Consider the following 23,789-nt stretch of genomic DNA (forward strand, 5'->3'; position numbering starts at 1 on the left):
GAAACAGCTGGAAAAGCTCGAAAAGTGGGAGCTGTGGGTGTTGCTATACAGTAGTTCCAAATTCACTCACAACTGTTACTTGCAAATATTTTATCCATTCATTTAAATAAATGAATAATCACAAATGGGGATGGGACCATAGTTCAGCAGAAGAACAAAAATTCAATTCCCCTATATCTCCTCTTAAAAGGATTTGGTAACAGGTGATATGGAAGTCTCATCCCAAGACCATGGAAAGCCATGGCTAACCAGAATTGTTAAACAATATTGGGCCCGACTGACCAGTGGTCTGGCTCAGTCTCCTATGTTATCCTAGCACCCTCCTTTACTCGTAGTGCTCTATTGAGACTTCCATTATACTCTGCAAAATTTAAAATATGCAAATATAGCATGATGCACACTTAAAATGGTGATGCCAAATACAAGAGTGAAAATATTCACTGCCTTCATTAAATACCAGGATCTTAAGAGGCTCATTGGTCATCTCTCAGATATTCTATGAACTGCCCTCTCTAGCTTCAGTTTGGAAACCACATCAATGAGAGCCAAGAAGAAGTGTGCATCCATCAATCATAATCTGGTATCCTCCTTGCAGATACAAAATATGCAAAGAAGAACATTCCATGCAGTCCTACAATTCATAATAAATGTCCAAGGGATGGTAATGTTAAGCCTTCTAGGATTTGCTACACATTCTGGGTCAATATTCTTTACCCACTTACTCCTTCCTTTTCCTTGCGTGTCTATTTAGATCAGAGATGGGGAGCCTGAGGCCCTCCAGTGGTTGTTGGGCTTCAACTTCCATCAGCTCTAGCCAGCATGGCCACTGGCATGGATGATGGGAATTGTAGTCCAGCAATATCTGAAAGATTACAAGCTCCTCATTCCTTATTTAAATCGTATACCTGAGGGCTGTGTTTTGCCATTCCTTAGCTTATGCCACATATTGTATTATACCTTGTTTTAGGGGTATACGCTAGATGACTCTTCGTTCATCTAGCTCACTATTGTTTAAACAGGCTGGCAGCAGGTCTCAAGATTTCAAAAAGAAGACTTTCCAAGCACTGACATGAGATGGCTGAGACTCGAACCCAACACCATTTGCAAGCAAAACATCCACTCTACCACTGAGCTACAGCCCTTTTCCAACTGGGTTCACATATGTGCTGCTAACCCTTTCCAAAATGTGCACTTTTATTGCCCTATCAACCAAATGGAAATGGCAAGAACCTTAGGAGGTTACTAAAAAGCTGAATGGAGATAAGGACTGCACACTATCATCATCATCATCATCATCATCAATATTATGAGTTATAGTCCCATCAAGATGAGACAAGGCCCAACACAAAGAGAAATTACAAGTTCAGCTTTATGCATTCACTGCAAATGACCTGTCCAATTTAAATTCACTCACAGACTTAACTGCCTGTTAACTTTTGAAACTGTCTTGATTTGAAGAATCTTAATGCTATTAAGAAACAAGCAGGCATTTTAATGCCTTCATTAAAGAGGGAAAGAGATTGCCAAAGAGTAAGATGACGCGGAAACAATTCAAAAACTTTTCCACCAGCAATGGTCATCAGTCAGTTTGCTCAATTTTCCAAACGTCAAGTCAACCAGAGGGACAGAATAAGTGTAACACTGCAAAACACCCAGAGGGCAGACTGAAGACACTAAAAATGCTACCAAAGGAAAGGCTCTTATTTTGCTGGTGGCAAACACATTTATAAGTGCAAGTTTGAAACGAACAGCTTCAATGATAAAGTCACAGACTGGACAAGCATTTCTTGTAAAAAGTGTTGCACTGTTTTGAAAGCTAAATTGACAAGTAGTAACCTAGTATCCTAAGCACATATAATGAAATCCAAACAACGTTCTTTCCTATTATCTTCACCTTTGTGTCAAATTGCTAAGTGTTGAGTTTTTCAGGGCAAGGACTTGTCTTCACACAAACTGTTAGTGAATAATCATAACACCCCTTAGCTCTCATTACCTCTCAATTTTTTTGAAAATCACACTTCATTTCTAAGATTACCGGCTCTTTGGTATTTGGGCCATCAACACCAACCGAAAACCCATAGTGGGTATTCTTGCTCAGTTCCTCCTCTTTGTATCACAGTCACAAAACCGTCTATTGGAAATTGCTGAGTACTTGCTATCACCAATAAGATGTCTAAATTTGTTTACACATACTCATTCCTTGGTGGAGTCCTAACTACCCACCTCCAAACACCTCCATTTAATAAACACTGCTTTAGGTAAAGGGACCCCTGACCATTAGGTCCAGTTGCGGACAACTCTGGGGTTGCGGCGCTCATCTCGCTTTACTGGCCGAGGGAGCCGGCGTACAGCTTCCGAGTCATGTGGCCAGCATGACTAAGCCGCTTCCGATGAACCAGAGCAGCGCACGGAAACGCCGTCTCCCTTCCTATTTATCTACTTGCACTTTGACGTGTTTTCGAACTGCTAGGTTGGCAGGAGCAGGGGACCAAGCAACGGGAGCTCACCCCATCGCGGCGATTCGAACCGCCGACCTTCTGATCGGCAAGTCCTAGGCTCTGTGGTTTAGACCACAGCGCCACCTGCATCGCCTAAACACTGCTTTACCTAGACAATTAACTTGCCAATGTTTACAATCATTTTCTGGTATTATTGTTATCATTGCCTGAAGCATTATTTTTCTGCTCCTGACATACTGATACATCTATTTTGGCATAATCATTCAATTGCAAGGTCATTTCCCCCCCCCCTACTCCCCCCCCAAAGAAAAATGTTGAATTGTCTCACAATATCTAAGTAAAAATGTCATTCTAGCAAGAGAAGTTAAACCTTTTTTAAGCCTGACCCGAAACATATCACACGACAGTAGATCTCATAAGTTTTAGCAGGGTTTACTTCAAGGCAATGACGCTTTAGATTGTGATTAGTCTTCCAGATCCCCATGATGAACATGGTTTGAACACATTTGATGCAGCAACCTTGCTAAGGCTAAGTCGGCCTGTTTCTGGTCTGTGCTTAGGTGGGAGACTGCCTAAGTCCCCATGGTCAATTGCAGAGAGGGAAAGTGGAATATAAGTGTAATAAATAAATAGCAAGTGAGTGTAATCCTCTACACACTTACCTAAAAATAAGCCTCATTGAATATATATATATTTGGGAGAGGGGAGATGATACTTCAGAGTGAATATGCATAGGATTGTGCTCAGTGATGTGGGTCTTCTAGAAAATTTTCCACCGCAAATTAGGGTAATTTGTAAAGCATACTTTTCAATTTGCAGGAGCTAAAGAGTGATCTAATTTAGCATGCTTATTTTACTTTCATTTAGCGAACAACAGTAAACATTTTGAAACTGCCAAGCTTGCCAAATGCTGTATTTGTAATTGGCGTCCAATCACTGCTAGTACTGAACGAATAAAACTGAAAGTATTCTATGGAAAAATAAAGCACTGGGAAATTTTCCGATCCACATCACTGATTGCCCTGTAAGGCTATGAGTTGGTTCAATGTCAAAATCATGAGTTCCCAGTTTAAATATCAGTTCAGTCATGGGTGGCCTTGAGTTGCTCCAATAACTAAAGAAATAATCAACCCCTGTCTGTAATATGGTGATAGTATCTGCCTATCCAAAATATCCTTACAACAGCCCTGCGTGTGGAATGATTTCAGCTCTTGATAAAAAAACAGCAACTAACTTTTACTCATAGTAGACCCACTAAAATCAATGGCCATGACTAATTTATATCCATTAATTTCAATGCACTACTGTGAAAGTTAGTTGAATACAACCCATTGTAAACAAATTACCCTAGACACATTTACTCCAGATTAAGTTCCAATATCATCTACTAGACTTGATTCTTAGCATGTTTTGTAGCAGATTGCAAATATTTTATGAGACCTGACTGGTCTTTCTGAAGAAATCTGAGAATCAGCTGAAGCTTAGCATCCCCAAGGAGCTTTCCACTGGCCAACTGAAATGCTTGGCAGCACTCACCATATGAATTCCCCAGGGGAGTGCGCATGAATGTTGCAACTTGGGGGTAGAAACCGAGTAAACATGCCCAGAAGGAGGTGGTGTTGATAGCAGGTTAGGTATTTTGAAGCTTAGGGCACAGGAGCAGGAGAAAAACCAACATCTGATAAATAAGGCACCTGTCAAGGTTGAGAAGAGTAAGAGACCCCAAAAGTGGGCAGCGCTGCAAGGGGGACTCTATTAGATCTAGAATTTAAGACTGAGAAGGCAGCTCTTTGCCAAATTGATGTGAGCTCAGTCCACTTTGCAATTTCTGCTTTTGCATCTATGGAAAATTCACATGCATGACCAAGGTTTATTTGCAAACCCATGGGTTATACAGGTGCATATATCAGGGAGTCAGGACGGGCTGTGTGTCCTATTGTCCAAATGTCTACACAGCAGCAAAAACAAGAGTCAAACCAACGTGCAAAGTGATCCCGGTAAAAAGGGGACCAAAGTGTGGGGCACCCCTACAACTGGGTGGGGGCAAATAAATCATCCCAGTAAGTGGGAGGGGGGAGGTGTGTGGTCGTTCTATAACAGCATCCTGAATAGCCATTCAGAGGGATGCCCTGCCCGTCTATTTGGCCTGCCTGTGGGCATCCCCACAAGAGGACACCTTGCCCGACCTCTGGGGCAGGTCAGCAAGGCAGAGATTTTGCCAAGGGCAATGCCCGCTCCAACGCCGGGAGGTCTCTAGGGCCACTTTCCCGATCTCCCTGCCCCTAAAGTGACGCGACTGCACTCAGCTGTGGGAGAGAGAGAGGGGTGTACTGGCACCCTATTAGTATTCTGATCCCCCCCCCAAAAAAAAATAAAAAATAAAATGCAACGGGGGTGGGTTGCGAAAGTGGGGAGAGGGCGGAGGCGGCGGCGGGGGGGGGGAGCAAGGCGCAGACGTCTCGTCTGGACGTGCAAATCGGTGGGGTGGCGCACGGAGGCTGCCCGGGTCTGGCGCAGGCTGGTCCCGGATGAGGATGGCGATGGGCAAGAGGCACGCTGCCCGTGGGTCTGCCCCACAGGGGAGGCCGGCGTGCAGGCAGGCATCCCCCAGCCCCGCAACCCCACGGAGAGCATGGCGTGAGCCTGGAGCCGCCGCCGCCGCAAAATGGGGTTCTGGCTGGCGGCGGAGCCGGGGTCGCCGCTCTGGCGCGCTTGCCACGGGGCTCGGTCTGCCCGCCCGTCCGCCCACTTCGCCTCCCTGCCTGCGCGCCTACCCGAGTCCCGGGGAGCCTCCGAGGAGAGGGGCCTGCGCCAGCCAAGGGGCCGCGGCGGCGCTAGGCCAGGCGCCGAGGGAGGCGCCCCGCGCCAGGCCCGGCCGCGAGCGCCCCGGCCCGCTCGCCCCGCCGGCACTTACCGACACCGTCAGCTCCGCGGTGGGCTCCGTCGCCGCCCGGGCCCGCACAGGCCTCACCCAGCGCCGGGCAGCGGCTGCCTCAACATGGCGGCGGAGGGCGCGGGAGGGGCTGAGCACGGGGCGGGGCCTCGGAGGACGGGCCCACTCGCCCCGGCGGCCTCGCAGTGAGCGGGACGCGGCCGAGGAGAACGCCCGGGTCGGGCAGGGAGGGGAAGGCGGCGGCGGCGGCCGGGCTTCGGCGGAGCGGCGCCTCTCGGGTTGGGAGTGGAGGCCCGCCCCGACCTCCTGAACTCTTGGCGGCCCGGCTTTGCCGCCCAGCTCGCCCCCTCCAGCCTCCTTCGGAGCCGCTCGCCTTCACGCCAGCAGCCTCGCCGTTTCTTTTCTAGTATAATTTTTATTACATTTTCCCTTTTACGTTTCACATCCTTAAGATATCAGTGACTTCCCTTCTTCTCTTTCCACCATGGTTCATTTTACATATCATAAATCCTTCTTGTTTTACAAAAACTATACCAATCGGGTTTTCCATTATTACTGTACACCCATCCAAACTTATTTACACTGCTGAATTTATCTTAACGCTGCCAGCGTTTTCAGTTGTGTTATAAGATTTTCTTAAGTCTTATAAATATATAATAAATGTACCAAGCAAACACATATTTAAATATATAAATCACATGTCTGAAAGCCATAGGAAAAGTCCTAAAGCCATTTTGACTCTTTCAGTCACCTCAAATATTTCTCTACAAAGTCGAAGCAAATGCAGAAACCTCCCCATTGTCTCTGTCCTCACAAATCCTGCCTTAAAGGCACATTTAAGGTGTGAATAGGGTGAGCCTGTGACCTGGCTCAGGAATTATTATCATTACAAAAGAATGGCCAAACTCCCTAGGTAATCCAATCTAGTGACCATTAACAGGTAACCTGGCAGACAGGGTAAAAACAATGCTCTCAGATCTCAGATTTCTCTTGTAGACCGCCTTTTCTGTGATGTATGTATGATGTTTCTGGGGGTGGTCTTGGACTCCAGGGCGGGCAATTTAAAATGTCTGGTTGGTCTCTGTTATTTTCTCCTACCGATAGAGAACCTACAAAAGGAATCTATAGGGGCTCTTGGGTACCCCATAAGGGAAAAGGAGCATTTTTTTTCTCATAACAGGGCTAACAAGACACGGGCCGCAGTTGTTGCCTACATAAATAACCTTTTCTGACACCAGGGGAATTTCAGTCTGAATTATCCCCAGAAAGGACTGAGTTTTTTGGGAAAGTAATTTTAAACATTTTTTTTCAATTCATTATAGATCATTTCCCAGTACTCTTACCCTTTTAACACCACATATGAAAAAAATGTTCCCTCCGCCTCTTTACACCTCCAGCAGCCTCAGCATTTCAGCCCTTTCTTGTTATTTGCAATAATAAACCCTGAAAGGCACCAAAAGCAATTAATGACTTTGCTCATAATAGCATTTATAACCCACCTGAAAAGAAGGAAAAATCCAGCCTTCCCCAGGGTGGCTTTCAAATGTTATAGGAACAAGTTTATTTATGTCCTTTTTCCAAGGGGTTCAGGGTGGCAGACATAATTTATTTCATTGTTGTTTCTTCACTTCATTATTTCCCTCATGCTATTTATTTATTTGCTTCTTCCTCCAAGCTGTTCAGGTCCTGCTTTTTGATCCTCACAACACCCCTGCAATGACACACACCCCCGCGGTGCAAACCTGGGCAGTGTTTGTGGTGGTCCTAGGCTGCCCAGATGACTTGCTGATGTGGCCCCAAGGAAAACAGATCAATGCCTTTGGCACCAGCTTGCTGCAGGAATTGCCAGAATGAGTCTCTTGGGGAGTTGGACAGCAAAAGCCAACCCCTGGTTTTTCCATAACAAAAACTCTAGGGATACCCTCTGCTGCCATAGAGTGTACTGGCTGCCCCACTCGCTGCTGTGTGAAGGATCCTTATGTGTGTGGCAAGAGGTTGCCGTTGCAGCTGGATCCCATGGCCTTGCTATTTCAACATGTGAGGGGCTCCATTGAGAGATTTATTTATTTTTATTGCTGATGAATTTTTGATTTAAATTGTTCCACCAAAAAGATAAAATAAATAGATTTTACAAAATAAAATGGCATAAGAAGCATAATGAAAGGCCTGGGAAAAGGAAAGAGTAACAGAGTAGTTGCCAGGCAAACCTCCCCAAAGAGCATTTAACAAATAAGGTTACACCACTGAAATTGCCTCGGCCCCCAAAGTTATGCAGCTTCCCTCATGGGGTCCCCACCAACAATGATGCCTAGCATAGGCGCCGACTCCATGGGGCCTGAGGGGGCCCGAGCCCCCTCAAAAATTCGTTTGGGGGGACTCCGCCCCCCCAATAATCTCGGGCGCCCCTCCAGCAGAGCGCCATTGCCGCCCCTCCCCCAGCCCAAAATGCACAGGGTCGGGCTGCATGCCTCCTGCCCTCCCTCCCGAGCAAAAGCTCCACCCAATTTCCTTCGGAGCTGATTAATAGGCGCAGCACGCTCTCCCCTATTCGCTCACGAGGAGGCGGCGCCACTTTATTTGCATTTTCATGAGCTTATTTATTATTCATGAGCTTTCATTTATTATTCATGGGCTCCCCCAATATTTTTTATAAGTCGGCGCCCCTGATGCCTATATGTAGACAATGGGGTACGATCAGCAGTGCCCCTTTCTGCACATGTTGCCCCTTCACAGGAGGAACGTTGCATTTACACAGCATTCAATATTTTCTACAAGGGCAATGAGATGGTGTTGTGATCGCTAGTGGGGGATTTGTTTGGCATGCTTGGATGCAATAATGGGCTGGATGTGGGCCAATAAACTGATGCTTAATCCAGACAAGGCTGAGATGCTGTTAGCGGGTGATGCTTTTGCCTGGCTAAGTGGTGTGCAACCTGCTCTACATGGGGTCACACTCCCACTGAAAGAGCAGGTTCGTAGTTTGGGGTTTTTCGTGGATTTATTGCTTGCACCCATTCTCACACACCGAGTTTGACTTTTTACTTGCCCTTCACTATAAGGTCCCGAGGCAGATTACCACAGTTAAAAATATATATCAATATAATATAATATATAATATAATATAATATAATATAATATAATATAATATAATATAATATAATATAATAATATCAAAAACAGTCCCAAGAATAAGGGCCCGTGTGTGTGATGTCAAAGACCAGGGTAAAGAGCTGTGTCTTCAGCAGATGACAGAAACTACATAAGGATGGTGCCAGAAACACCTTTACAGAGAGGAAATTTCACAATTTAGAGTCTGCCACAGAGAATGCCTTCTTCTGAACTGCCACCTCCTGAACATCTGAGGGCAAGAGAAGTACCAATTGGCAGAAATGACGGGCAGAATCCGAGACCAGGGAGAAGAGTTGGTGAAAGAAGACTGGAAGAAATTTAAAGACTACTTACAGAAACATTGTAAAATTAATGAATGTTAGAAGGATGTTGGATAGAAACTAAGTGGTTTCCAGCTGTAATGCTTTAAGAGATATGGAAAAAAAAAGGTTTTACAAATGGGTAAAAGTTTAATGGTAAGGATTTGCTGAACTAACAAATTGAACTGGAATACAAAGAAGGGAGGTATGAGGAGGTCCGAGGAAATAAGTGTATGGAAGTTATGTTATTGAAAATTAATGTGTGTTTTTAACTGTTTTTTATTTTGTATGTTTATTTTTCTTTTTCTTTTTTGTTATATCTTAAAAACTTTTAATAAATATCTTTTTTAAATAAAAAAAAGAGAGAAGTACCAAGAGCAGGGGTCAGCAACCTTTTTTAGCTGTGGGCCGGTCCACAGTCCCTCTGACCATGCGGGGGGCTGGACTATATTTTTTGGGGGGGGAATGAACGAATTCCTGTGCCCCACAAATAACCCAGAGATGCATTTGAAATAAAAGCACACATTCTACTCATGTAAAAACACCAGGCAGGCCCCACAAATAACCCAGAGATGCATCTGTCTCATGAGACCAGGGCCCTGCAGGATCTGATTTCTTTCGGCAGGGCCAGTAAGACAGAGTTGTTTCGCCTGGCCTTTGGCTTGGAGCCAATTTGATTCCCTCCCCCTCTTTCTTTTTTCCTTTCTCTTTCTGTATTGGAACTCCTATTTGAGGACTTCCTTGGCTTTTTTTCTGGCCCATGTAGGACCAGTCTGGGTAGCTAGCCTTGCTGAAGACTTGACGTTTTTATCCCCCAAAAAGTTTTTGATTGAGTTCCACTGAAATGAGGCTGCATTTTAATGTTTTAATGTTGTATTTTAATTTTGTTTTTTTAAGCTGTATTCTAATCAATTGTTTTTATATTTGGTGTTAGCCGCCCTGAGCCCGGTCTTGGCTGGGGTGGGCGGGGTATAAATAAAATTCATTATTATTTATTATTATTTTGAATAAAAGGACACATTCTACTCATTTAAAAACATGCTGATTCCTGGACCATCTGCGGGCCGGATTGAGAAGGCGATTGGGCCACATCCAGCCCCCCGGGCCTTAAGTTGCCAACCACTGACCAAGAGCATCTTAACACCCAAGGGGGTCTGTAGGGAAGGAGCCACTACATTATTTCGGCCTTTAAACTGTAGCACCCTGCTTGTGGTTAACGCTTAGCTGGAATGAAATATTCAACGCAGCAACAGATAAATTAAAATAATAATTTATTTGTCAGACAAATAAATGAGAGACACAGTGGTATATGGATACCAAAGCTCTGCCCACTCCAGCCCTGATGGCCAGCACTTATATTTCCTCAGCCCAGCCCCCTTGCTCCTCCTTTGGCTGCCTCTGTCCAATCAGCCTGGTTGAAATTCCTATTGGCTGTTTGCTAGAACCAATCATAAAAGATACACCCATTTCCTATTACCTTTTATGGGAGACAAAGAGCTATATTTCCTTCTATCCATAAATGGCAGACAAGTAGCCATATATCTTACATTTGGCTCGACCAGCCACCTTAATTACCAGATAACCTTTTTGCCCTATTGCCCTATTACCCTATTGCCCCTTCACTCCAAAACAGATGGCTCATTAAATTTTATCTTAAACAGAGATCTTGGGTTCACCTTCTCACACACCATCAATGAAATAAGAATCTAACATAAGAATCTAACATTTCTTACTTTCTAAATCCTTTGCATAATTACATTAAGCCAATATATTTCATACATTAACATAGATAGATTTTTAGAATGAAAGGAATTTAGTAAAAACAGTTTCCAAAAGCAACCCCTTAAATTTACACACACACCCCTTTCAAGCCAGCTGCTGTTGCTATTAGCTCTTGCCCTTTAACCTTAGGAAGATGTGGCTCGAGTCTGATGGGAGGCACATGGTATTTCTGTTAAACAATAAATCTCACTATTTACCAACTCTTAATTAGTGTTTTTGCAGCTTGATTGTATTCTGTAATATGTAGGGTCACTGTAACCTTTGCCCCCAGCCTGTAATTTCCTTTTACAACTTTGAGAAGCGTGTCTCCTGCTACTGCTATAAATCAGAGGGGCCTCTGAGCAGGAAGACAAACAACTGCCAAAGCACCCAGCCAGCTGCTTTATGCCTGGCATGAAACACACAAGCATCTGCAAATATATCTTTTAAGCTCATTTTAAAATGCAGGCCTTGATCTGATGCCTCAAAACACCAATGGGAGCACCTTGAACTCATGGGTGTAGCCAAGGGAAACAGGGGGACAGCTGCTCCCCAAAATCAAGTAAATCAATAAAAATACTTAACTAACTGAGGTTCTTCTCCCCACAACATGAAGCCTGCCACCACCCCAACATAAATCCTGGCTGTGCCCATGTTTGAACTGCCAACTCTGAGACACGGGTGGCCTTGGTGGTGCTGAGTACCAGCTCAGTTATAACCCTGTCTGGACAGGGATAACTTGACTACAGCCTCTGGTTACTTCAAGATTTGACTTATGCGATATCCCTTGAAAACAGTTCAGAACTAGAACACAATGTGACTTCCCAACGGTTGGCAAATTTTAAAAAGGCAAATTTATTTAAAAAAATAAAAAAGACAAGTTTCATTATTTTTTAAAGTCCACACAGTACCCCTCTCCAATTGGGGGGGGGGGGAATCTACCCTGATATTCCTAATCCCATGTTTGAATAGTTCAGACTGTGTTGTTGTTTTATTAAATTTGTATACCACCCTTCATCTAAGATCTAGGGCTGTTCACAGCATAAAAATACTATATAAAAATACACAATACATAATAAGAACAAGGACCAAACCAAACCACAAACCCCTCCTGCCACCCCATCCCATAAACACATTTAAAAGGATGTTTCTCAGCCCAAGACCTGGTTGAGGAACGTTTTCACCTGGAACCTAAAGGTGTATAATGAAGGTGCCAGGTGGGCCTCCCTATTAGTATTATTATCTGTTTAGTGACAGTATCTAGTAGGAAGATTATATAAGTAGCGGTGGCTTTGTGTGCTCAAAGTTCATGGAGTTTGGAATTCTTACTCATATGTGAAGCCCACTAAAGCACTTCTGGCTTTCAGTTTTGTTTCCACATTTTGATCTGTAGCTCTCCATGAAAAATCCAGTTGTCAGTTCAAATTTCAACAGGTTCCAGTAAATTCATGTTGTTATCAGTGATTTTTAAATATACCTTTTATTGTTGGGAATGGGGCAATGCTATTCTTTGTAGGATTTGTGTCTGAAGAAAAGATGTTTCAGATAAACTGGGACAGTTCAGGGACTGAGCGGAGGCAGCCAAGGGTCAGATTGAACAGAACAGGCAGTTCCCCAAAAGTTTCATAAGAAGATTAAATCAATAATCTAAACCCAAGGTCCAGCAAGAAACCAAAGTCCAGACAACGCAGTCCAAAGGAAGCAGCAGGGAAGGAACAGACAAGAATTTGGAGTTGAAACAACTGACAATCAGACCCTCAGTATATTTGAGTTTTGGTTTTTTTTTCTTTCCTTATATAGGGCTGCTATTGTGTTGGGCCAAGCAAGACTTTGTTATGTCAATCAATCCAAGCAGAGATGTTGCAGAGCAGAACTGGAAGTGATTTACTCACTGGTATACAACTAGGTTTCATTCAATAATCATAGAATCACATGAAGATGATTGCATACTCTCCAACATTTCACAGACAAAAAAATCCAGATTAGGTCACATCCCAGTTAACTCTTTAAACAATATCCCACAACCATTTTGCATGTGTATATTCCCTTGCACCTTGGCTCAAAAAGGTTCTGTTTTTTTCCTGAAAAGGCGAAGTAGCAAGTGCTGTAATATACTAACTTACACTTGCAGGCACAAAAGGGTTAACCTTATTTATTAATAATAATTAATTCATAAAAATGCAATTGAGAGAACTCAAGTTATATATGCAGTATACAAATGTAATCAATATTGTGAACAGAAGGGACATTTTTAGAACCCTCCATGCAGTTATATTTTGGCGGAACCAAATGAAGCAAGCAGATGGTTCTCCAGTGACATGATCTGTTTTCTCTCCTGCCGGGAAGTTGCCTGCTATAACTCCTACAGCTGGAGCACCTTGCCAAAGCTGGGTAGTCTGCAGCTGACTCACAGCATGCCACATGCTTTTCTCTATTGTTTAATATCAATCCTAAAATATTAAATCAGATAAATACTTTTGGCCTTTCTGAAGCAGACGGAAAAAAACATTCTTTTAACTATCTGCTCAAATGCCATCATTTTCACTGAAAATGCTAATGGGATTATGTAAAAGGTTATTTCATTCATTTCAGACCAGGGGCACATTGACACACTGATGATGTCCTTTGTTTGTGCCTTGTTAATGACTTCTTTTATCTCCAAGAACCTCAGGCTTCCAAGAGCATGCTTGGCATCTTTGCTACCGAAGCCTCTCGTTTCAAGCATCTCCCTAACTTGTCAAGTAGTTTTGGAAAAGATGTAATGGACATTAACGAGCGTCAGAAAGTGTAGATATAGCAAGTGCTTGCACAGTGGATAAAGTTTTCTGAATCACCTGTCTTTTCTCCATTCTGCTTGCACAGACAGCAAGATCAAGTGGGAAGATGGGTCAGAAACTCAAATACGTAATCTTCTGTGGGGCTATCACTGCTGAGTTGGAAAGCTCAGGTCTGAGTTATACATCAGCCATTCCTGCTTGTGTTTTATGTTCATGCTTCAGGTTCAAACTTAAATCCGTGCAGCACCTTCTGTAAGGGTTTTGCAAGCTTAATTTAGGTGGTCTTCAGTGCGTCTGTGAAGAACATGGGGAGCAACAGCCGTGAACAGCAGGTGAAGACAATCCCATATTCATATTGATTTTCCATTGTGTTCTGATTGCTTTGATTGCTTCTTGTACTTCTTATATTGTATTTTATTGTTGCATTTTACATTTTATTCTATGGACTTCAAATTGTAATGTAATAAAATACAATATAAAAGAAACAAGAGAAGCAATCAGAATACAATGGAAAATCATGCAGCTTCTAGCACAGTGCATTACCCCACCTCTTATTTCCTGATGCAGAAGGGAATGTCATTTTGTGGTTTTCCCCAGGTGCCAAAATATATAGGGCCAGTCCTGTGAGGAAGACCTCTGTTTGGCATCCTAGAGAGCTGCTACCAGTCAGAGTATCCAAGACTGGGCTCAGCAGACCAATAGTCTGAGCTGCTTTAAGGCCGCTTCCAATGTTCTTAAATTACATTCTGTAAAAAGGGCTGCCACCACCTGTGCAAGGATCCACAGACCTCTAACAGCAGCCATATATTTGGGCCAGTGGCGTAGCATGGGTTGTCAGCACCCGGGGCAAGGCAAGTAATTTGCGCCCCCTAACCCGTGGATTTGCGCCCCCACCCAACCCCCCAGATGTTGCGCCCGGTGCGGCCGGCCCCCCCTGCACCCCCCACACTACGCCACTGATTTGGGCTGCAGAGCAGAGGGAGGGAAGGGAAGCAGGGTTACAACATCAGTTCTGCTGAGAGACCAGCTGCATTTAGCTTTTCCTCAACAGTGGCCCTACCTGCGCTATACAATTAAAACACCATTGTTGTTGTTGTTGTTTAGTCATTTAGTCGTGTCCGACTCTTCGTGACCCCATGAACCAGAGCACGCCAGGCCCTCCTGTCTTCCACTGCCTCCCGCAATTTGGTCAAACTCATGCTGGTAGCTTCGAGAACACTATCCAACCATCTCGTCCTTTGCCGTCCCCTTCTCCTTGTGCCCTCCATCTTTCCCAGCATCAGGGTCTTTTCTAGGTAGTCTTCTCTTCTCATGAGGTGGCCAAAGTATTGGAGCCTCAGCTTCAGGATCTGTCCTTCCAGTGAGCACTCACGGCTGATTTCCTTCAGAGTAGATAGGTTTGATCTTCTTGCAGTCCATGGGACTCTCAAGAGTCTCCTCCAGCACCAGAATTCAAAAGCATCAATTCTTCAAAAGCACCATTATGCCACTTTAATAGTCATTAAAGAGAGACTTCCGGTCGACGCCAGCGCTAATGGCGGTCCTCTTTCCGAGCTCCGGAGGAGGACGGCTCTGCGAGTTCGGGTCTGACCCGCTACGGCAAGCGGGGGACCCCTAAAATCACAGGCGTGGACGCCTGTGAACAAGGAGATTCGGTGGGCACCAAAAGCGCCCCCCCTTTACCGCAGAAAGAGCCTTTTTAAAGGCTCCGGAACGACAACGGGGGAGCGCGGTGCTGAGAATCGCTACCCAGCCCGCAGGGTGAAGCCGCATCGCCATTAGTGGAGAGCGCCGATTCCTTCCTGAAAAATTTGGACTGAAAAAACCCGTGAGTAAGATCGAACCTCTATCTGATACAAAAGTACCTGAAATTAGGCTGAAAACGGGGAAGGCAAAAATTAAGGAAGTCTGCCTTCCCCCGACTGCATGATAACTAAAGCAACGAAAGTTAAAAAGCTGCATCCGCATGGGACACTGTTTTTAACTGCTTAAATCTGACATTTGGACTTTGGATATCCCCCCTAGCTTGCAGGGCAGAGGGGTGGAAAAGGGGACTTTAGGAGCTGCATGACCAACGTTAAGAAGAAGGAAACCTTCTGCAGCCCCCAACCTGAAACGGACTGCTTATAAGACAATGGGACACTGAACTGATTCTAAACTCCTGTGAAAGTTACATAGTGGAAGTTCTGCTTGTTACAAAGTTTTTGGACTTTGTTGTTACAATATATTAGAGAAGGCTGAGACTGTATCTATTGGAAAAGTGTTGCAATATGCACTTAGAAGCCTCCTGATATACTTGTTTTTAAACCTCCTTGGGCGAAGACGAGGCAACAGAAGAGCGCCAAGGTCGAACGCAGCGGGCTGGAACCCATCGGGGAACTCCGTCTACGTCAATTGCCGCAAATCCGCGACCCCAGGAAATCAAGGAAGTTGGACCCTTCCACTGTGGATCTGGAAGCAACCTGTAAGACACTAAAGGGCGTTGCAATACTTCTTCCTTCCGGAAATGAAGTTCAGCAGGCGTAAAATCCTTATTGTGGGGATACAAGAGATGATTTAGAGTAAACAATACTTGATGTACAGCATTAGGTATTTCAGATACAGTAGGCGATCGACCTCCCAATTGCTTGTTGAGAAGGGTCTTAAAGGTCAAATGAGAACGCTCGGCTATCGCCTGCCCTGTAGAATTGAAAGGAATGCCATGAGTCAACCTTATATCCCACAAAGAACAAAAATCAGAAAAGGCCTGAGAAATGTACGCAGGGCCATTGTCAGTTTTTAAGGTATGGGGTTTTCCCATAACAGCAAAACAGCGCATCAAATGTTGAATGACATGTCGAGAAGTTTCCCCTTTTAGAGGAGTGGACCAGATAAAGCCAGAGGCAGTGTCCACAGTGAGATGTACCTTAGAAAATGGAGCTAAAGAAGGCGTATGGGTGACATCCATTTGCCAAATTGCCAGAGGATGCAGGCCTCTAGGGTTAACTGCATCAAAAGGAATAACTGTGGGAGATTTAGCGCATACTGCGCACTGTGACACAATGTCTCGAGCTTGAGAAATGGGCAGCGAAAAAGATTTCGCCAAAACTTTAGCATTTTGATGAAATACAGAATGACTTTCAAATGGGTCTGAAAACAATGAAAAAATACCATTTTTCAAAGCATGGTCTGCCCGGGCATTACCTTCTGCCAAATACCCAGGGTGGCCAGTGTGAGATCTGAGATGGGCAACATAAAACTGACAAGTTCTAGCTTGTACCAAGTTCTGCAAAGTGGAAAACAATGTAAACAAATTTTGGTCAATAGCAGGAGTGATATAAGACAATGGTAAGACATTCAAAAGATTATATACATACTGAGAATCCACAATGAGATTGAAAGGGATATTAGCAAACTGTTGAATGCCAAAATTACAGCTGCCAATTCAGCACGTTGTGCTGAGGACTGCTCAGTAGTATACAAACTTTTCCATCCCCCCTCCTCTTCCCACACCACCACCCCTCTGGATTTGTTACCATCAGTGAACACAGTAAGGGCGGAGGGTAAGGGTAAGGGGGACAAGGCAGTTCGTAAGACATAACGTAGCCCTGTAAGGAAAGACAAACGAGGGTCTCTAGGAGGATTGTGAATGATATTTCCCAAGAAATCAGCAAAAGCTATTTGGGTAGAAACGGCTGTCATCATCAGATGCTGAAATTCTTCCTGGGAGAAGGGCAGGTACACTGACTGTAAGTCCATTCCAGAGAGGGCAAGGGCTCGATGTCGGCCCTTAGCAACAAGGTCCATGACGCTGTTTGGTGTAGCATACACGTTCCGCGGAGGAGTATGAGGCAAGTGAAGCCACTCCACAATAGACACAGTCCCAGGCTTTTGGCCTGTGGTGTACAATATAGCAGTTGGAAGGAGCGAGGTGGCAAATACTGCAAGTGATAATTGTGCCGTGGAAAGAGAAGGAATCCTGTCCACCATACATCTGCGGAGATGGTTGTTCACAGTGGTTAGAGCCTCTTCCATTGCAGAGGTGACTGTGATCTTGTCTGCTGGATCCTTATGTCCTTTAAGGGCAGAAAATAGTGGAGACAAAGTAGAGGTGGGCAGGTCCAAATAACTCTTTATCCAATTCAGCTGTCCAAGGATTTGTTGTAAATCCACCAGTCTAAGATGACCAGGAAACTGTAGTTGAGGCGTAACTGGAATGGCTGCAGATGCTGTCAGCTTGTGTCCCAGGTACGTAATAGGTAAAGTCCGCTGAATTTTTTCTTTAGCCACTGTCAATCCTGCTTGCATCAAAGTATGGATTAGGTCCTCGAGAAGAGCGTCAGGGATGTGCGATGATGAAATCAAAATATCATCCATGTAATGACAACAGATGACCGCTAGGTGGCGCTCACGGAATGGTTGAAGCGCCTTATCCACAAAATACTGGCATAAAGTCGGAGAATTTTTCATACCTTGTGGGAGAACCGTCCACTGAAAGCGCTTGGTTGGTTTGGAGTTGTTCAGGACCGGCAATGTGAATGCAAAACGCTGTCTGTCTTGTGGTGCCAAAGGGATAGAGAAAAAACAGTCCTTGAGATCGATGACTGCAAGCTGATGGTCTTGTGGCAACATGTTGGGATTTAGGATGCCAGGTTGCAAGGTCCCCATAGGGTGCAATTGGTTGTTAACCCTTCGCAAATCGTGCAAAAGACGGTATTGTCCAGATGCCTTTTTTCTGATGACAAAGATGGGTGTATTCCATGGGCTGGTGGAAGGTTCAATATGCCCCAGTTCAAGTTGTTCCGTAATTAACTGGGCTGCCACTGCAAGCTTCTGTCTAGGCAAGGGCCACTGATCCACCCATACGGGGGTGTCTGTGGTCCAGCAGAGAGAAAGCGCAGTCCGGGGCATGGCAGGGGCAGCCCTCAGCATAAATTTGTAGAAATTGTAGTTTCCGCTGCAGCAAGCAGATCTCGCCCCCAAAGGGAGACGGGAATGTCCAGAACCAGTGGTAAAATAGTCATCTCAAAGCCTTGTGAGCCTTGAATCAAAATAGGGTTCCTGCTGCGTCGGGCAGCTGCAGCGCCACCAACGCCAATAACAGAAGAAGCTGGCTCAAGTGGCCAGGCGGAGGGCCAATCCTTATAGCAATCACAGAACAGTCTGCCCCCGTGTCCAAGACCCCTTCAATTGTGCGACCCCCAAGGGTCATCTGGATCTTTGGACGCTTCTCTGTGACTGGGAAGGTAGCAGCAACAAGGGGGTCATGGTCCTGGGTAGGCCCTGGGACGCATATGAGTTTTGCTATAGGAGAACCTGATTGCAAACGTGCCTGGTGATCAGAGAATACAGTCACATAGGGGTCATTTTGTTGTAATCCATGTAAAACATCTGGAACAAGGTGAATCCCTTGCTGCAAAACCTCTGACAGTGGAAAAACAAGGCACTGTGCTGAAGAAGAAAAACCAGCCCCTACTGACACCCTGACTTGGTGTGGCACATAGGGGACTGGCAGGTATAAGTCCTGAATTAAAAGGAGGCGAGGCAAGGCCGGAGGTGGGATGGCTGGAGAATGCGCTGGATCCCCTATTGTTGAGCCTGGGCCCGGGGTGGGCCCGACTGCCGGTTTCCCGTCGGCTGATTTTGCTGGTTCTGCTGAGGCGTGGCGGAGCGACACTGATTGGCCCAGTGGAAACCTTTTTTGCAAATGGGGCATTTTGTGCTAGGACGACATTGCTCTGTATTAGATCTGCACTGTGCATGAAAATGGCCCACTTTGCCACATCCAAAGCAGGTTTTATCCTTTGCAGGATTCTTGGACACAGTGGAGGATAGAGCTGCGGCTAGCAAGCGAGCTTTATGCATCTCAGTCCCCACCGATTGGCAGGCTTTAAGCATATCTGCAATGGCTATATTGGGAGTTGCCACCAATGGGCGTAGTACTTGTTTACAGTCCTCATTAGCATTATCAAACGCAAGCTGGCGTACTATCACTTCCTGGGCTGCTACGTCCTGAACTTGCCGTTTAAGGGTGTTATACAAGCGATCGACAAATTGTCCATAGGGCTCTGTAGGACCTTGTCTAACGCTTCCCCATCGGCCATCGCGTTCAGTTTTGTCATCAGGGACAGAAGCTAAAGCCTCCTGAGCAGCAGCCGTAGTGGCCTCCCAATATTGAGGATCGAGAGTTAGCTGTTGGGCAACAGTAAGAAAATTGCCTCCTCCCGTTAACCCATCGAGGACATCAGCTTGGGTTAACATGACGGGGGGTGGCGGTGGTGCGGCACCAGCAGCGGCAGCAGCCAAAGCAGCCTGATGATTAGCCAATGCAACATTATTAAGATTATTCCGAATCCCATCAGCACGACGTTGGCAGGCCCAGTGCCAAGCTTGTATAAACAAAATCATTTGATGAGGCTGCATTACAGTGCGGGCCAACAGCTTAACATCCTCTGGTATCAAATTTTGTTGAAAAATAGTGCCAAACAAGCCCAGGGTGTAAGGAGATTGCAAGCCATTGTCCTTGACAGAGGAATACAGTTCCTTTATGAATCTCAAATCAAACTGTTCGTGCCGGGCTGGGCCTCCCCCTGGCGCGGCAGGAGCAATCACAGGGAAGAGATTAGGAGTTGTACAATCAAAACCCAACAATGGGGCAGCGGCGTGGAGAGATTCTTGGAGAGGAGTAGTAGAAGCGGTGCCAGATGCCTTGGGCGGAGGAGGTGGAAGAGCGGGGGGTGCTGCAGAATTTGAAGAATGCAGGGGAGTGACAGGAGGAGCCGAAGGGAAAATGTCCGGCGGTTTAGGAGGTAGGTTTGAGGCAGGCAAAGCGGGGAGGGCGGGCGAAGAAGCTGTTGCAGCAGCCAGAAGAATGTTTGAAGGAGTTAAGCACGACATAGCTTTGTAGACGTTACACCAGGCATGCAAAACCTTGACATCAATCTGAGGATGATTTTGAAAGAAGTGTCCAATTTTTTTCCAATCGTCTAACTCCCAATTTCCGTCCTGGGGGAACCAGGGACAGTGAGTGTCCAGGGCTTTTATAAGGGACTTAAGGTCAGCTTTCCGAACAGCAAGGTTGTTACTGGCCAAAAGGAATTTAAGGTCTTTAAAAAAAAATTTCTGTGGTGCAGAAAGAGACTTTCCCATGATTGCAAGAGTTGCAAAAAGAGCAGGGAGCACTTACCGGAGGGATCCTAATGAGGATGAGGGAGGCGCCTTTTGCCCTGTCCGGGCGGAGATAAGTGCTGATAAGTCCGTAACGTAGTCCAGAATCACACACACACGGGAGCTCTCACCAGGGATCCACTACGTGGATGAACGATGCGTCTGCAGCCCTTGCCGGGCGAGGTGAGGCTGAACGTTGTAAATCAGCATGAAATCCAAAAGAAATCACACGGGAGCACTCACCAGGGATCCACTACGTGGATGAACGACGTGTTGGTGAGTGCTGAATAATGAAAAACAACGTGAAGTCCGAAGGCAGTCACACGGGGCACCAATTGTCGAGTTGCAGCTCGGCATCCAAAGAAAATCAGTCTCACACCATAATCGGTTCCGAAATATGGCTGCTGGTAGGGCTAATGCAGCACAGCTTTTATTGTGTGAAATCAGAAAGATACAAAATACAAGCAAGCAATTTGTTCTCAGCCAGCAGATAAGGACCTTCGCACTAGACTATGCGAGCATCAGGCCATGCTACGTTAGCCAATCATATGGGACAGCACGAGCTGTTCACGCGCTGTTCATGCTCCAAGGATACTTCTAGCTATGAAATCACCCTGCAACAATAAGAACTTTGCTCATGCTCTCATGTACAAGCAATCATTTTCCCACAATTCTTTGTCTTCGTACGTGGACATTTTGATTTGCTCCCTCTAGAGGGTAAATTAAAAGTTGCTACAGGACGGTGGAATTTTCCTCCAGGAGACGGCTCCCGTGGGAAACGACCTTGGGATATGAGTGGCCCAGCAGATGAGATAAGTACGAGAGCCAAGACAAGACTACATCAACAACAGCAACAGCAACAAAAGAAAAGAGGCTCGGTTTCAGGTACAACCCCTACAGTAACAACAGGACAAGAAAAAGGGACAGCCGCCTCCATGGATGCAGTGTCGCAAGCTCTACTTAAGATAAACCAATCTCTGGAGAACTTAACAAAGCAGACTGCAGAAAATACCAAGAAATTGACAGAAAACTCACAGAAACTGACAGAACTAACAGCAATTTGAATACAGAATCTATTAACAGACTTACGCAAGAAAACTCTGCAACACGTAAAATCGCAGAAGAAGCCAGAACTATTGCTGGAGAGACCCAAGAGAAATTAGAACCGATCGCCAAAAAGGTGCATGACCACGACGCAACCCTGGCATTGTGGGAACTACAAAGAAAAGAAAGGAATTTGAAACTACGATCAATTCCAGAGAATGAAGGAGACAATCTTATGGACTTTTTAACGCAAGAGTTTGCTGATTGTTGGGAAGATTTAGAAGAGGATGAATTCAAGATTACAACAGCGTTCAGACTAGGCAAAAGACAGAACAGAAAGGTACCGAGGGACTGTTTGATCACCCTGAGATCGAAGGAAGAAAGAGATAAAATTTTAAGACTTCACTTTGAAAAGGCCTTACAAATTGGAAACTCACCGATACAGATCTTTAAAGATATTCCTAAACAGATTTTGGACTTGAGAGCTTTCTACAAGGATTTGGTTTATCTGCTGAAGAAGAACACTATCCTCTTCAGGTGGGAATTCCCACAGGGACTGTCTTTTGACTATAAGGGAAAGAAGGTGAAAATAAAGACGGTACAGGACAAAGAGAGGTTCTTGGAAAAAAATCGAGAGGACCTACAGAAGGGAACTGTGGACCCAATTGCAGAACAGAAGAGAGTACTAGACATTCTGAACCTATCGTTTGGACAGAACCTGCCACTACCAACAGAGGAAGAACAACAACTGGGAGCTGTTGGAGGAACATCAGAAAAATAACAAGATGGCCCTGCAATTCCTTAGTTGGAATTGTAATGGGCTGAACATGCCTTTGAGGAGACGACAAGTCTTCCATATTTTGAACAGAGAACAACTGGATCTGATATGTCTACAAGAAACCCATATAACTAGAGCCCACAGGAGACTACTTATAAACAAAAGACTGGGACAAGAATTCATTTCGTCGGACAAAGTGAAAAAAAGAGGAGTCGTGATTTATGTAAAAGAGAAGTGGGCCCCAAAAATGATGTTTAAAGACGAACAAGGAAGATATTTGGCAGTGGAGATACAAGTACAAGGAGAAAAATTCCTGATAGTTGGGATCTATGCACCAAATGAAGGCAAGGCAGAATTCTTCAAGAAACTTCATGAAACTTTGACAGACTATTTGGATTATAATATGATAATTATGGGAGACATGAATGGTGTGGTCTCTACAAATATGGATAAGACACAAAGATTGACAGTTACTAAGGAAGGGAGACTTCCGAAGACCTTTTTTGAAATGACGGAAAACATGGACTTAATAGACATTTGGAGAACAAGGAACCCTCTTGAGAGAGAGGGAACCTTTTTCTCACAAGCAAAGATGACCTGGACCAGAATTGATCAAATTTGGGTTACTAGTGGAATGGCTCCGAAGATTAAGAGGGTAGAAATCTGCCCAAAAACCTGCTCCGACCATAATGCCGTGAAGATGGAATTGAAACTTACATTAACTGGTCAGTTTAGATGGAGGATGAATGACACCCTGTTTCGAGATAAGGAGATCCACATGAAGGCCCAAAAAACTCTAAAGGACTACTTTGAAATAAATCTAAAGGGCGATGTGGAAAAAAGAGTGATCTGGGACACAAGTAAAGCTGTGATGCGAGGATTCTTGATTCAACAAAATTCAATAAGGAAGAGAAAACAGAATGAGAAAAAGGAAAAGATCCTGGAAAAGATAAAGGAAGGAGAGAAAAGATTAAGATTAAAACCAAAGTCCCAGGAGATATTGAGAGAGATTAAGTTATATCAAAAACAATATATGGAATTGATGAACCAAGAGATAGAATGGAAGATAAAGCAAATGAAACAAAAGACATTTGAATCGGCAGACAAATGTGGGAAACTTCTGGCATGGCAATTGAAGAAAAGGCAGAAACTAAATACAGTTACAAGCCTAGAAGTGGACGGAAAGAACATATCCAAACCCAACGAGATTAGAAATTGCTTTTTGAGCTATTTTAAAAAACTTTATTCCCAAGGATTACAAAATGAAGAGGATATAGACAAATTCCTTAATAAATATGGATTACAAAAAATCTCTCATCAAAGTAAGGTGGATTTAAACCAGAGAATAACAGAACAAGAGATAGAGGGTGCCATTCAGGACATGCAATTGGGCAAATCTCCAGGGCCAGACGGACTGACTTCCAGATACTACAAATCTTTGAAGGAGTGGTTGATTCAACCGTTAAAGGAAGTTTGTAACGAGATCCTAGAGGGGAAAAAGGC

At 44.8% G+C, this 23,789-nt stretch overlaps 1 protein-coding gene across 1 annotated transcript in view; it reads right to left on the minus strand.

The window, feature by feature from the left end:
• The window catches only part of ZNF592 (zinc finger protein 592), a 45,538-nt gene extending 40,055 nt beyond the window's left edge, over positions 1-5,483 (minus strand). Inside the window, exon 1 of the mRNA XM_082198312.1 lies at positions 5,374-5,483. The gene's annotated coding sequence lies outside the window, so the exon portion shown is untranslated. The remainder of the gene's footprint in view (positions 1-5,373) is intronic.
• Positions 5,484-23,789: the final 18,306 nt, after the last annotated feature.

This window comes from Podarcis vaucheri (assembly GCF_965113315.1).
Source record: "Podarcis vaucheri genome assembly, chromosome: 14".
Lineage (NCBI taxonomy): Eukaryota > Metazoa > Chordata > Lepidosauria > Squamata > Lacertidae > Podarcis > Podarcis vaucheri.